Below are 16,330 nucleotides of genomic sequence, written 5' to 3'. Positions count from 1 at the left end.
AATCTAGATTCTAAGGAATAGAAAAATCATAACTAGATATTTTAATTGGATATCTACTAAGTGAAGATACAGTGAAAATATTAAGATTGCTTCAATTCTTTCATTAAAACATTAGAGAATATTGTTTTTGAGGTTATAACATAAAAGGAACTTCCAAATTACGTGACTTCATTAACAAAATGCTCTACCCAGAAGAGACTTGACACAGGAGCTAGGCACTGCTATGGTGAAGGCTAGGCCTGCAGGTCTCCACAGCCATCCTGCCCATGTCTTGGAAGTTGTATCTCATGGATGAGTCAGTCTTGGATCTGTGATTCAGTTTTAAAAGGCAATAACCAACTTAAATTGAGTTAAGCAAGAAGGTGAAATACTTTGGCATATGACATGGAAATGTCAAGGGATTGGCAGGGTTTGGCATAGTCTGATCCAGGAATTCAATGATGTCCTGGTGCTTGGCTTCTCTCCATTTCTCTTGTCTGCTGTCTTCGTGTTGGCTTCATTCTCAACTCCATATGGTGGCAAGACGAATGCCAGGAGCTCTAGGCCACCTGCCTATCTGGACTGATAGCTGCCACACAGGTCCTGGAACTCACTCTGATTAGCCTAAGTTGGGAATGACTTAAAATAAGGAGTGACATTTGAGCTGGAACTTAAAGTGTCAGAACTTGTGAATTGTTGGTGGGATGGAGAAAATAGCCCAGGAAAAGGCAGAAAGATCTATGAGAGCCTGGTGTGTTAGGGAAATCTGACACTCCAGTTCATCAGAAGCATGTGTGGTGGTCACTGCAGGAAGTGAATAGTGGTGTGCCCAATTTTTTATCTAGAGTTTTAGATAGCCGCTTTACTTGATCTTCATAGTTTTGACAAAAATCTTTCCTTCTAATCTACCTACCTCATTGGAATTCTTTTTATAGGTTGAAAATGTCACCAAATAAACCACAAAAGCTTGATTGACAAAGACTCTCACTTCCCAGAGTTACCAAGTTATATTAAGTTCTTAAGAAAAGTAGCCAATGAGTTCATATTTTCCAGACCAAACCCTTAGTTCTTTCAGAAAGTATGAGTGTCACTGGAAGTTTTGATCCTGTTGGAAGAAGGTGATCATAGGACCTGAGAGTAATGTTTGCCTTTAAACCCGGCAAGGGCCTGATTGTTTGTCTTGACTTTGGCTCTCCTGGAAGCAGTCCCTGAGACAAGGATTTGAGAGCATATAGTTTATTGGGCAGTGATAGCACACATCAACTGAGGAGTAGGAAAGTAAAACAAAGAAGGTGTTAGGGGTTGAATGGTTTCCCCCAAAAACTTATGTTGAATTCCTAACTCCCAGTACCTCAAAATGTGACCTTATTTGGGAATAGGATATTACACATATGATTGATTACGTTAGAACGAGGTCATCTGAAGTGGGATGGGCCTTAATCCAACATGATTGGTGTTTTCATTAAAAGGGGAAATTTGAACACAAACGCACACAGAAGTAGAAAACCACAGGAACATGAAGGTAGAAATCAGACTGGTACCTCTGTAAGCCAAGGAACATCAAAGATCGTAAGCAAACCATCAGAAGCTAGCTTAAAGGAATGGTACAGAGTTTTTCTCTGTTTGGATGAAATCAAGATGGCCAGCACCTCGATCTGGGCTTCCAGCCTCCAGAACTGTGAGACAATACATTTCTGTTGTCAAAGCTCCTGAGTCTGTACAACTTTGTTCTGGAAGTCCCAGCAAACTAATACAGAAGACAAGGTGTCGATAAAGGATGGGCTATCAAGCAAGTTACCAATGTGCCCTACCGGGGTCTTAATCTCAAATGGACAGCTCTGCAGACAATAGACAATGTGCATCTCAGAACTCTCCTGCCAGACTCAGCAATGAAAAGGAAATTCAATTTAAAAATGGGCAAGGATAGATATTTATCCAAAGAATATATGTAAATGGCCAATAAGTACAAGAAAAGATGTTTAACATCCGTCGTAGTTTGTTTGAGCTGCTAAAACAGAATACCATAGCCCGGGCAGCTTAAGCAACAAACATTTATTTTTCACAGTTCTGGAGGCTGGAAGTCCAAGATCAGGGTGCCAGCATGGTCAGGATTTTGGAGAAGGCCCTCTTCCTGGCTTGTAGTTATCTGTCTTCTCATTGTATCCTCATGTGGAGGAGAGAGAGAAGACTAGCTCTCTTCTTCTTCTAGTGAGGACAATAATTCCATCATGAGCTAATGACCTAATTACTTCCCAACATCCCTTCCTTCCAACACCATCATGTTAGGGCTTTGACATATGAATTTTGGGGAACACAAACATTCAGTCTATAACAACATCATAAATAATTAGGGAATAATGGGTAATAATAAAAAAGATGGACAGTAAGAAGGGTTAATGAGGACATAGAGAAATAGGAACCTTCATTCATTGCTGGTGAGATAGTCATGCAGCCACTTTGGAAAATGGTTTTCCGGTTCCTCAAATACTTAAACATAGAGTTATCATATAACCTAGCAATTCCACTCCGAGGTATATACCCGAGAGAATGGAACACACATGCCCATCCAAGAACTTGTACATGAATTGTCATAGCAGCCAAATGAAACAGAAACAACACAAATGTCCATCAGTTGATGAATGCATAAACAAAATGTGGTCTATCCATAAAATGGAATATTATTCAGCATTAAAGAAGAATGAAGTACTGATACATGCTATAACATGAATGGATCTCGAACACATGTTAAGTGAAAGAAGCCAGTCATAAAAGGCCACCTATTACATGATTCCATTTATTTGAAATTTCTAGAAAGACAAATCCATAGAGACAGAAAGTGGATTAGTGATTGTTAGGGGCTGCAGGAAGGGTGGAATGGGGAGTGGCTACTAATGGGTATAGGGTTTCTTTTCCGTGTGATGAGAATGTTCTGGGATTAGACGGTAGTGATGGTTGCACAGCTGCGTGAATATATAAAAACCACTAAATTGCACAAAGTGTGAGTTTTAGCAACGCCTGGGTGACTCAGTAGGTTAAGTTGCTGCCTTCAGCTCAGGTCATGATCCCAGGGTCCTGACAATGAGCCCCTTGTGGGGGAGGTCCCTTCCTGCTCAGTGGGGAGTCTGCTTCTCCATCTCCTTCCCTCAGCTCCTGCCCTGTCTCTCTCTCTTTCAAATCAATCAATCAATCAATCAATCAATAAATAAATCTTTATAAAGTGTGAATTTTATGGCATGTGAATTTTTGCTCGATTAGAGAGAGAGGGGATCTTTAACAAAACTATCCTGGCTGCAGGATGAGGGAACCCCAACAGTCATTGGTTGAAAGCTGCTCCTGAGATGTATTAATTCTCTGGAACTTGTGATCAGATTTGTAGGTGGAGTCCAGGATTCACAGAAAGACTTTGCAAATGTTGGGACTTGGAAGTTAGGGATCGATATTTTCAGGAACTCTCCATTTCAGAAGAGTGGAAAATTCCCCACGGCCCCACGGGGAAATGCCACTTGCCTTCTGGGGTTATGCGGCATTGCCTTCTCACTGCTCTGGGCTCATACCAGTCAGAGCAGTCCCTCCACTTGGAAGACGAAGCATCACCGAGGGAGGGTTCTCCACGAAGTGCTTAGGACTTGGTTTGTTTTGAGATCAGCCACGGTCATTTTAGCCGCCGACAATGGAAATCGAGCCCGGCGGGGATGGCTGTAATAGAACAGACGGCCCGTGACGAGTGTGAGGGAGGAGGGGCGAGGGGAGCCCGCATTACGGCTGAGAAGAGAATGAGCTGAGCGGCAGCGGCCGTGGGGCTCAGACCCCTCGGAGACGCCGGAGCTCGCGCAGCCGGCCGGAGCAGAAGGCCCCCCGGCGGGGCGGAGCCCGCAGCCCGCGCAGCCTGGCTTCCCAGGCCAGCACCGCCGGCAGCGCGAGCTGAACCGCTTCAGATCTCTCCTCGGGAGGTCTAGGGGAAGGCGGGATGCGGCGGGATTTTGAGGCGGGGGCTGCCTGAGTCCGAAGCGCCATACTCTGCCTCCTGCAAGTGCGCAGTTTCTTTAAAGTAAAGCGGCTGCCGGGGGGTGGAGAGGTAACTGGGAATGCCGATGCCGCCAGGCACGTGGACAGCGTCCTGATGTGCCGGATGCAGTTTATTTATTTACTTACTTTTTTTTTTTAAGTTTTTTTTTTTTTTTTTAAGTAGGCTCCATGCCCAGCATGGGGCTTGAACTCAGAACCCTGAGATCAAGAGTCACGTGCTCTACCGACTGAGCCAGCCTGGAGCCCTCGATGCAATTTAAATGGTAGTATTATTAAATGCAGCCACAATCCGCAGTCATATCTATGTCTCTAACAACCGTGACCGAAGTGGCCGGGCAGTTCTGTTTGCAGGCACAGCCGGTCCACAGCGAGCGGGTAAATGATTTACACCCCAGAGACAATCTCCCCAAAGCTTTTGTCCTTCCTTTATTCTGTGCAAACATCCAGCTTGGGTTTTCTGGTCTTCTGCTGTCTGCCTCGTTTCTAAAGCCTTTCCTTCATCCCTTTTCTCACCACATGGCTCGATGTGTCACCAAACGCTCATTTTCATCATCTTTGTCAAGGGCCTTTAAATGCTAGACTGCTCTGGAACAGCAGCCCTCACATTTTTTTGGTCTCAGGATTCCTTAAATAATCTTAAAAGTGACTGAAGATGCTAGAAAATCTTCTGTTTCTGTGGATCATTCACTGCATTGAAAATTGAAAAGTAGAAATTTAAAAAAATTTATTAATTTTAAAACAACAGTGGAAGAGATTACAGGTTAACCTGAGTCACATAAATATGTTTTCAAAGAAAAACTGGTACTATTTCTTAACAAATCTCTTGAATGTCTGGCTTAATAGAAGGTTAGATTCTCACATCTGCCTGTGCATCTATGCTCTGTGGTATCGCACTGGAAAACTCCACTGTACACTTCGAGAAAATGGGCATGAAGAGGCAGGAACATATTAGCGTTATTATGAAAATAACTAGAACCTGCAGAGCTTCTGGAAGGGGACCACCAGCAGTCCCCAGACCGGCTGTTGAGAACTGCTGCCATTTTTGGTGCTCTTCATTCTTTGTGCGGATCTCTGCTTCCATCTGGCGCCATCTTCCTCCAGTGTGAATAACTTCCTTTTACATTTCTTGCAATGTGGGTCTGTTGGTAATGAATTCTTTCAGCTCGTTTATGTTTGAAAAAAGTATTTGGTTTGGCCCTTGAAAGATATTATCACTGGGGTGGTAGAATTCTCAGGTGACCGTGTTTTACTTCAGTATATTAATGGTGTTGCCCCACTGTCTTTTCACTTAAACTATTTCTTTTCTGTTATTGGGATACGATTACAATTAACCTATCACGTGAAAACAGTTTGAGGTGTATAGCGTAATGATTCCATATTTGTATGGGATTGCGAAAGAATCTCCGCAATAAGTCTCGTTAACATCCATCACCACACGTAGTAACACTCTTTTTCCTTGTGATAACTTTTAAGATCTACTCGCTTAGAAACTTGCAAATGTACAATATAGTATTATTTACTACAGTTATCATACATTACATTCCTAGGACTAATTTGTTTGACAGCTGGAAATTTGTGCCTTTTGACCACGTTCATCCATTTCAACCACACTCCACCATCTGCCTCTGGCAATGACCACATCTATTCTCTGTGTCTGAGTTCAGGTTTTGATTTTATTTTTTTTAGATTCCACATGTGAGATCATACAGTATTTCACAGAGAAAGCATAACGTCATTTAGCATAACGCTCTCAAAGTTCATCCATGTTGTTGCAAATGGCAGGTTTTCCTTATTTTTTTTATGGCTGAATAAGATTCTATTGTATTTATATACACCACATCTTCTTTATCCATTCGTCCATCGATGGGCACCTAGGTGGCTTCCTTGTCTATTGTAAATAGTGCTTCAAGGGAAGTCGGGGCACAGATATCTTTTCAAGTGAGTATGTTCACTTCCTTTGGGAAAATACCCAGAAATGGAATTGCTGGATCATCCGGTAGTTGTATTTTTAATTTTTTGAGTAACTTTCACACTGTTTTCCACAGTGGTAGTACCAATTTATATTCCCACCAACAGTGCACCAGGGTTCCCTTTTCTCCACGTCCTCACCAGCACTTGCTATTTTTCGTCTTTTTGACTTTCTGACAGGTGTGAGGTGATGTCTTCTTGCAGCTTTGCTTTGCATTTCCCTGATGATAGGGGATGCGGAGCACCTTTTCATGGACGTTTTGTTTGTTTTGTTTTGCTTTTGTTTTTTGTTTTTTCAAATTTTAATTTAAATTCTAGACTTAGTTAACATACCTCCATATACCTTTTGGCCACCTATTTGTCCTCTTTGGAAAAACACCTATTCAGATCCTCTGCCCTTTCTTTTAATCAGATTGATTTTTGTTATGGAGTTGTATGAGCTTTTTACATATTTTAGATATTAACCCTTTATCAGATAAATAATTTGCAAATATTTTCTCCCACCCAGGAAGTTGCCTCTTCATCTCATCGATGATTTCCTTTGCGGTGCAGAGGCTTCTTCCCCTGCCGTAGTCCCACTTCGTTGTTTTGCTTTTGTTGCTCTCACTTGCATTGCTTCTGATGAGAAATTCACTGTCACCTTTATTTTTGTTTCTCTGTAGGTAACATGTTTTTTCCTATTTCTGCATTTAAGATTATCCCTGGTTTTGAGCACTTTGGTTATGCTGTACCTTGGCATAGTTATTTTTTCTTTTTTTTCTCATGTTTCTTGTGCTTGGGTGGTGTTGGGACTTTGTGATCTGTAGATTTAAAGTTTTCATCAAATTTGGAAAACTTTGGTCATTATTTCTTCCTATGTTCTTTCCGTTGCCCTCTCTCATAGTTCACAGATTCGAATTACACACATATTCGACTACTTAAAGTTGTTCCACAGCTCACTAAGATGCAGTTCATCTTGTATAACTTATTTTAAAATAAGTTTATAATTATAGTCTTGCAGGAAGTTGCAAAAGCATACGTAGAGTCCCTTGTACTCTTCTCCCAGTTTCTCCCAAAGGTACATCAAATCAAGGAAGATAACATTGGTACAAGTCTGTTAACTAGGCTGCAGATCTTATTTGGTTTTCATCATTTTTAACATACATTTGTGTTTGTGTGTATTGTTCTTTTTTTTAAAAAGATTTTATTTATTTATTTGACCAACAGAGAGAGAGTGCACAAGCAGGCTGAGTGGCAGGCAGCTGGAGAGGGAGAAGCAGGCAGGGAGCCCGATGTGGGGCTCAGTCCGAGGACCCTGAGATCAGGACCTGAGCTGAAGACAGACGCCTAACCACTGAGCCACCCAGGCGCCCCTGTGTGTATAGTTCTGTGCAATTTTATTTTACACGTAGATTCATGTAACTACCACCACAATTAAGATATAAGACCGTTTTATCACCACAAAAAAACTCCCCCGTGCTACCCGTTTTTATTCAACCAGTATCCCTGTCTCCTGGTAACCATTAGTCCGGTCTCCATTTCTACAGTTTTGCATTGTGAGAACATTATATAAAGGGAATCATAAAGTATATAACATTTTTAAATTTATGAGTGAAACTCTCTGAACCTGGAATTTTCTTTATGGGAAGTTTCTTAAATACAAATTTAGTTTTTAAAAAAGGGTATAAGAATATTCAGGTTATTTCCTTTTGAGTGGGTTTGATCATTTGTATTTTTCAAGGAATTTTATTTCACCCAATTTATCAAATTTATTGTCATAAAATATTCCTTTCCTATCTCTTTAATGTTCATAGGTGTCTCGTATTTGTCATTTGTGCCTTCTCTCTTTTTTTCTTGAGTTTTACTAGAATTGTATCCATTTTAAATACTTTTAAATAACTAGTTTGGTTTCATTGATTTTACTATACTGTTTTCATTGATATCCCTTTTTGGTTTTATGGTTTCCTTCTACTTGCTTTGGGCTTAATTTTTTTTTCTGGTTTTTTAAGGTAGAAGCTTCAATCCTTGATGCGAAACCTTTTTCTTTTTCCTTCTTTTTTTTTTGTGGATCATTTATTTAATTAGGTTCTTTGTAAGGAATTTAGAACATCAATTTGGGAGAATATACTCTGTTTGTGAGAGAAAACACAGAGTGGAGGTATAACCCTGAAGCTGAGGAACAGCTTTGATTTTTGGCAGAATTTGCAAGTCCACAGCTTTCTGACCAACCCTGCACTAGTATTCCTCTTTCTCTGTGTGGACGATCTCACCCTCCTGGTATCAGAGGTTATGTGGCTTCTTCTTGAAGCAAGCATCAGTGAGATGTTTTGGAATTTTCACACTGCTGATATCACTTTTAGTGGAGGTGGCAATGATAAATTTCTGGTGTGTTCTATGCAGAGGAACTTGATTGAGGGCCAGAAGTCTGGGCACAGGTAGCAAGCCACTGCTCGGTTGCTTTAGGAAAACCACCCTCTTACCACTGTGGTACCCAGTGAAGATGATCAAAATGGTGCCAGGAGTGACGCCAGTTCACAGATCTCTCACGTGCTGACTGAAAGGGTTTTCTGCCGCGGCTCAGCAGCTTTCCAGGCACATCTTCCGAAAGATAATATCCAGGCATTTCGCAAAGTTTAACCACTCGGGTACCACCATTCTCATTACCACCACCTGGTTTTGTAACAGTAGGAAGAACCTTCTCCTTCTTTTTCTTTTCGACCCTGGATTTAGCTGTTCAACACTCCCTCTTGTGTATGGCCCTTCCAGAATACACAGCTGATTGGGAACCACTGTCAATTCCTCTGACTAGGACAGGGTTTCAGCTGCAGTGAGGCTTCCCCTTCCTTGGCGTTTTATCCTTGAGGTTATAGTCCTTAACCTTGCCACTAGCATCAGCCGTCTCGGCTTCAGATTTCTTCTCCTTAGTATCCACTTCTCAGCTTTTTCACTCACCGTCTTGCAAAACGGGAAAGAGCGAAACTTAACTCTTTTTCTAACATAAACACCTAGTGCTATACATTTCTCTCTAAGCATTGTTTTAGCTATATGCCCAAATTCTGATATGTTTTATCTTTATTTTCATTTGGTTATATATATAATCTTAAATAGGTTCCATGCCCTGCATGGAGATGAAAGCAGGGCTAGAACTCATGACCTTGAGATCAAGACCTGAGTCAAGATTAAGAGTTGGTTGCTTAACCAACTGAGCCACCCAGGTACCCCCCCAAATATTTTCTGATCATTCATTTGAACTCCTTTTAGACCCATGGGTTATTTAGAAGCATGTTGTTTAATTTCCAAACATTTGGGGATTTACCAGCTACCTTCCATTTTAGATTTCCATTTCAATTCTGTCATAGACAGAAATTTTAGTATGATTTTAATCCATTTAAAATGTTTATGGCTTAGAATATGGTTTATCCTGGCAAATGTTCCGTGTGCACTTGAATAGTACTCTGCTGATAGATGGAAATTAGATCACATAGGCTGATAGTGTAATTCTCTTCTACATCTTTTCAGATTTTTCTACTTGTCCTGAGACAATAGTGCTGAAGTCTTTATAATCTGTAGGACAGTTTATTTCTCCTAGCAAGTCTAACAGTTTTTGCTTCATGTATTTTGAAGCTTTGTTCTTAGGTGCATACATATTTAGGACTTTAAAAAAAATACTTATGTATTTATTCTGAGAGAGAGAGCGTGCTCTCTCAGGCGGAGGGGAAGAGAGAGGGAAAGAGGCAGACTCCCTGCTGAGCTCGGAGCCCTGAGCAGGCTCCATCTCACAACCCTGAGATCATGACCTGAGCTGAAAAAAAGAGTCGGATGCTTAACCGACTGAGCCACCCAGGCGCCTCCAGAAAAATTCTTAATAGGGGTTGAGCTACAATGGTTAGCAAGTTCTCAGGAAATTATTATTCTAGCCAGGAGTCCACCCTCAATGGATAAGGGCCGCTACGCTTATCCAAGGTTAGACTGGGAGATGAGGAAATGAAGTTGCACTTGGAGTCCTGGTCTGAGGCAGACCTCGCACTCATCTGGGTCATTCTCTCTCCCGCCCAGACTGTGGTTACTGGCCGGTGTGGAGCAAATGAAGGTTTTGCTGCTACATACAATATAGATCTCCGATGCCGAAGAGTCCAACACAGAAGACTACGTGCAATGGTTCTGTTTACATGAAGCTAAAGAGAGGCAGCACTAAAGCGCGGTGTCAAAGTGAGCACAGCAGGGAGAGGAGGAGCCAGGTGCTTGGGACGTGCAGGGGGGGCTTCTAGGTGCTGGTGTTCTACTCCTTGGTCTGACCCAGGTCACGTGGGTAGGTTCTCTTTGTGATGATTCACCGAGCCATGCATTAATGATTTGAACATTTTTCTCTAGGTATGTTAAAAGTGTGTTTTAAAATATTTGCTGTGCATGTATACATTTCTAAATTAATTATCCACTTAAACTGTTCTAGCAGCAGAACATTAAAAAGCAACAGGAAGTTGGTCACACACAGCAGGAAAGCAAACCACCTTCTCTGAAGGCACTGTTCTTGGTTGCCTTCATCTGCAGGGGGTCTTATGTTGCTCCAGGAGGGATTAAGTTTTAGAGCACAAATGTATTTGGAAAAAAATCCCCGTAATTGCACGTCATATTAAGAAAAAAAAAAAAAAAAAACACAACTAACACCCAATAGGAAGGAAATGGAATTGTTCTCAGCAGCCTAGAACAATGTCTTGGGTTGCTTCCTCTTTGTAATGTGGTGGGTGGGGGTAGGGTAAACAAAATGAGCATCCTGGTGGATTTTATTTTAGGCAGGTTTAACTTTAGCTGTAATAAGTGCAAAATACTTCAGAGGGAAAAGGAATGCTTAGTTGATATTGTGCCTGATGTTACGGCTTGGTGCTGGAAGCCTCTATCGCAGAGGCCCAAAGAGTTATCCTTTTCTCCCCTTCCTTTCTACTCCAACAGGTAGTGGTTATTTTCCACTTGGATTTGTAAACTCGTGGTGGGCAACAGTCTCAGTTTTGGAAAGCATCTGATGGTGGTAAAAAGAAACAGGGAATGAGTGATGGCAGCTATAAAATCCTCACTGGATGAACACGATCTCATTGGTCTCCTCTTTTTGCCTCCCCAATCTCGCCTTCCAATTCTCTCAAAGTCGCACAGCATCGGTGTTTTGTCACTGTGGCACATAGGGTTTGGCTTTGTAGTTGCCCTATGCCCCTCCAGGCTGGAAGCTTTCCAGTGGCAGAGACTGTAGGGCTTTGAGTAGAAATGGGGCTCCTGCACCTTATCTGTTCTTGCCTGCCGGAGGCTGGTTGCTGGCGCCTTCCCTGGACTCTGAGCTGCCTGGGGGCAGAGGCTGCAGGTTCCTTATGTTGTATTTCCATTGTCTGGTACCTAGCAGGGCTTCGGGAAGTGCTGGCTGGCTGAATGAAGACAAGAGGGATAGTGGATCAGGTCTTCCAGTTTCAAGATCCTTCAGATGACCTGCCTCCCGAGTGCCGCAGGAAACTGCAATGGCCTCCTGAAAAAAGAGTCTACGGGGCATTCCTCCTGTCCCTACTGATCGCTACACTCCTCTCAATCTGGGTAGGGCAGAAGAAAGAAAGTGAGGTGGCAATGGGTCTGAAAATTGGAGCTTATTTCCCAGGGGTTAGTTCCCCTGCTATAGAGAACTCATCTATTTATAATTGTGGCTTGGCATTGATGGAACCTTTAAAACAAACATTCCATACTCCCTTCTAATAGTGTTATTTAACAAGTCCCTTTGGCTGGAAGCTGAGGGAAGTACTAGACATCTTCAGAGTCCTTGCATATGCTGTTTTAAAGAAGTAAAATTTGCAACCAGACCTTTGAGAAGAGACCAAGTTGTGGGTAGGATGGAAGGTGAGGTAGAAAAAAGAGCATAGGAATTTGAGAAATGGAAAACTCTGGGTGTTCTTATATTAAAGTTCGGGGAGAGAAAAGGTTATTAAGAACGAGAGTTTCAATTCTGTAACCCTTGCAGACTACAGGCAGCTGAAGAGCGGGGACAGAGATGCCACCTGTCTTACTTCGTTAGCGCCAATAGCTCTTCACAGTTGTGAAGTCTGACGGATAATGAATAGACTCTAAAAATGCAGACCACTTTACACACTTTCCCTCGGTTTTAGACTAATTTGCTCGTTAGTGATTTTACTTTTTCTTTCCAGGGCTAAGTCTCATAACTGTAAGAGGTGAGGGTGTATATTTGAAGATATGGGAAAGTTAATAATGAAATCTTCTGATCCCTTCTTCCACTGATCCTCGGACACACCGCAATGTGGAAATCCTCATCTGTGGCTTGCGTTTGGCAGGCACCTAGTCTAAGGCTGACATAAGTTTGCATTTCGAAGTTTGAAGTTGATGAACAGGAACACAATGCAAAATCATAAGCTGATTAGTGATTTGTTCTTCTGGAAAAATGTTACGTCTGTGGTTTTGCAGCTGTTCTTTTAACAGATCGTTGATTTTTGCATATTTGAAGTGCAAGGTACATATGGTATGATCTCATTCGCTTATACCTTTTCCTGTCACACACATAAGGGTTTAGAAAGATGTATGTGAGTTTTAACAGTGATTGTCCCTGGAGGGTAGCTTTGGGAGTTTTCTGTTCCCTTATTTTTGCTCTTGAGTATTTTCTGAGTTTTCTATAATAAGAAAAAATCTCAAGTTATTTTGAAACAAGAGGGGAGTTGTGGTTAGAACATGCAAATCTAAGGAGTCTTAGAAATATTCAGAGAAGGTGACGGTCCCTCCAATAGCCACATCATTCTTCTTCCCCCTGGACGTGCCCCTCGTCAGCCCATTTCCGATGGTCAGTGTCGCCCATGATGCAAATTTGATGGTGTCACTTCCTTGCTTTGAGTCAATCCCTTCCAAAAGGATGTCAGTGTCACTATTCATAATTACTGTCCTATGAAAGTCGGTCATCTTTCAGTTCCAAGTGACAGAAACCCCACTCAAAGTAGCTTAAGCAAAAATGAGGAACTTGTTTATTCATGTAACTGAAGAGTCCGGGGTTGGCTTCAGGGAGGGCTAGATCAAGGAGTTCAAAGATGGCATTAATGCCTATCTTTTCTGGTCCTGCTTTTTCTCATGTTAGTTTTGTTTCTAGACAGGCTCTGTCCATGTGGAGGCAACATAGCCATTGGCAACCCATCGTCCTTCAAACTCAGATCCTGAGGAAGGGAGAGGCCCGGGGATGGCCTGGGTTGGGTCATGTGCTCTTCCTTGGCCAGTCACTCTAGAATGAAACGATGAGAACAGCAGAGGAGAATGGGTATGTCTGAAAGGAAAGGATTCTAGGCAAACCATGACCTGTGGCCTGTATCTCTTCCCTCTCCAGGCTCATCTCTCTCTCTCTCTCTCTCTCTCTCTCTCTCTCTGCAAGGACCTTTATTGGATGGTTCCTTCCAGAGTGGGAGTCCACAGGCCCACGTGGCTGTGGTCAGGCATTGCTTGCAGTTCTTCTGCCTCAGTGGAACGCACTCTGGGCCTGACCCGACCTGCCTGTGGTCAGCAGGGCAGTGGGAGGCTCCAGCACCGTCACTCTCCAGGCACGCACACTCGATCAGGTCAGCGTGGGCCAGCAGCATGCCACCCCTGCAGTAGTACTTCCGGCCCAGTGCATCCAGGGCAGCCCCCTCGGTGTAGGGCCTGCAGCACCCCGGGTAGGCCTCCCGCTTGTTGCCGGCGATCTTGCCACAGGTGAAACAGCATGTAGGGATGGTCATGGCGGCTGCATGGCAGCCCGCTGGTTCCCTGGGCTGTCCGACCATCAGCCACACTCTGCCTTCTCCAGACTCATCTCTTTCCTAGCTGCGCCTGAACTGTTTTCAGTTCCAGGAACGTGGCAGACTCACTTCATTGTCTTTTATTCTGCTTGGCCACAAATGGCCTTCCTCTATTCTTTACCTACTGCCGACTCATCCTGCAAGCTCTTCCTGATCCTCTCGGGGCTGGGTGTACATTTATGTGCTCCCACAAGCACGTCATTGATACTCTCGACATCACACTACATTCTGTTGCAAGGACTTGTTTACGTTAAGTACTTGTCTCTCCCTCACTGAACTAGCTCGAGTTCAGTGATTGCATAATGAATGGTCCACAAATGTTTACTGAGTGATTGGAAGATAACGTCAGTATGGATAAGATCATACCCTGCTTTCCCCATTTATAAGGTTCCTACAAATAATCTTGAATTTCTTGAATATTTTACTTTTTGTTGAAGTTTTTATTTTATTTTTTTATTTTATTTATTTTTTAAAGATTTTATTTATTTATTCGACAGAGACAGGGACAGCCAGTGAGAGAGGGAACACAAGCAGGGGGAGTGGGAGAGGAAGCAGCAGTCTCCCAGTGGAGGAGCCTGATGTGGGGCTCGATCCCAGGACTCCGGGATCACACCCTGAGCCAAAGGCAGACGCTTAACGACTGAGCCACCCAGGCGCCCCTTATTTTTTTAAAAATTAATCTCTACACCCAATGTGGGGGTCAAACCCACAGGTCCTAGATCAAGAGTTGTATACTCTACCGACTGAGCCAGCCAAGCACCCCAAGGTATAACCTATTTTAAGCAAAACCTCACACATGTAATTTGCTACATACATGTTAATCAAGTAGACATGAGATGTGAATAATACCAAATTATGCTGAATTAAGTATCTTTGGCCTTTGAATATGATGTTATAGTCCCACTTGAAATATTGCCCACCAATATCTGGTTAGCTAGGTCAGGGTTTCTTTTTTTTTTTTTTAAGATTTTATTTATTTCTTTGACACACAGAGAGAGAACAAACAGGGGTCGCAGCAGGCAGAGGGAGAAGCAAACTCCCTGCTGAGCAGGGAGCCTAATGTGGGACTCGATCCCAGGACCCTGGGATCATGACCTGAGCAGAAGGCAGCCACTTAACCGCCTGAGCCACCCATGCACCCTAGGTCGGGGATTCTTACCCTGGAGTCCACAGACCTCTAACAGATTTAAGGGTAGAATTCAGAGGATATGTAAAATTGGATGGGAACAAAAATCATTTTCTCTAAACTGTAAGTGTAAGCATTTCTTTTGGTTACAAATGCAACAATGCAGAGCCCTATCAGACAGTTACTGTGACTTTGTCAATCACAGAAAGCAGGTATTTTCACATCTCACTAGTTGTTGCAGAGATCTCAATACAGTGTTTATGCTACTTCGATGTCAGAGCAGTTATTAAACCACCTGCTAGATGGGGGTATTAAATGAACACATTTATTACTGTGTCACACATTTGCATATTTTGATAACTTATGCGTCAATATAATTGGTTTTCATTGTAATCCCCTGCATTTCATTTTCTGCACTTGAAAACATTATTCTGAAAAAGGATCCATGGTACAGAAAATTGAATGGACCTTGGCATTCACTTAAAATGAAATGAGACCAAAGTGTGGTGATCTGACTCTAGAGAAACTTAACCCTCCTGCCCTCTCTACTGCCAGGCTAAGAATAGAGATCACAGGCCTTTTGGACAATTCTAAAACTATAGATCTAAGAAAAGATGTCCTTTCTCAGATGGAAAATCTATTTGGATAGAAAAGCTGTGTGACTTATTTAAGTTTCTAAGGGTCCCCAGGGTAGGCTGGAAGAGTGGAGTAAAGGCATTTAGACCTACTCATAAACTCACAACTCAGTGCTGCAGACATTGGCTTAAGAGATGTCCAAGAAAACAAATTCATTTCTTTATGCTGTATCTGCATAGATATCTACTAGACTAGGATTTGGGTTCTCAAAACTGTTAGGACATACTCTGTCATTTATGAGGTCCTGGTAATTAATTGGTGACAAGGACCTGTCGGAGGTAAAGTCATTGGAGTATTTGTTCTCTAGGAATTCCTCTTTGGTTTCTTGGTCTTGGTTCCAACAGGAAGCAGATGGTCCTTAAATTAAGATACTCCGAGGAGACTGTACAAAGGCATGGGTGCGGGGAGCTACAACAGGAACACACTAGCATTAGCAGCCCCAGGTTAGTGGCGGCAGAGATGACATTACCCCTTGGCCAGAAGGAAAAAGCATAGGGAGTGGCAAATCAAACGAAATTAGCGAAGGCGAGTTAGGAAGAAGTGATGACAGAGCCAAAATAGACACGCTGACCATCTCTCTCTCTCTGACCGGGACACGCCTTGGCTAAGCCCCCTTGGAAGCCAGGAAGCAAAGGAGCTCACTGCTGCCGTCCATTCGTCAGCTTCATGGGAAAGAGGGCAGAGAAAAGATGGAGGGGGACAGATATCCAGCACATTTGACTAGTCCCTACCAGAACACGTATCACACCGTTTGATGGCCTGAGGGGGCAGAACTGTAATTTTTAAATTCATGGCTGTGCCTAATAAAAATCTGGCACAC

At 42.7% G+C, this 16,330-nt stretch overlaps 1 pseudogene; it reads right to left on the bottom strand.

Annotated features, from left to right (window-relative positions):
* Window positions 1-4,764: 4,764 nt before the first annotated feature.
* On the bottom strand, window positions 4,765-9,063 carry LOC148110203 (large ribosomal subunit protein eL6 pseudogene; annotated as a pseudogene).
* Between the last annotated feature and the right edge of the window lie 7,267 nt (window positions 9,064-16,330).

This window comes from Ursus americanus, chromosome 4 (assembly GCF_024610735.1).
Source record: "Ursus americanus isolate L20-20 chromosome 4, mUrsAme1.1.p, whole genome shotgun sequence".
NCBI classification, from domain to species: domain Eukaryota; kingdom Metazoa; phylum Chordata; class Mammalia; order Carnivora; family Ursidae; genus Ursus; species Ursus americanus.
Note: the sequence above shows the minus strand (reverse complement) of the source record. Positions and strands in the feature narration are given on the sequence as shown.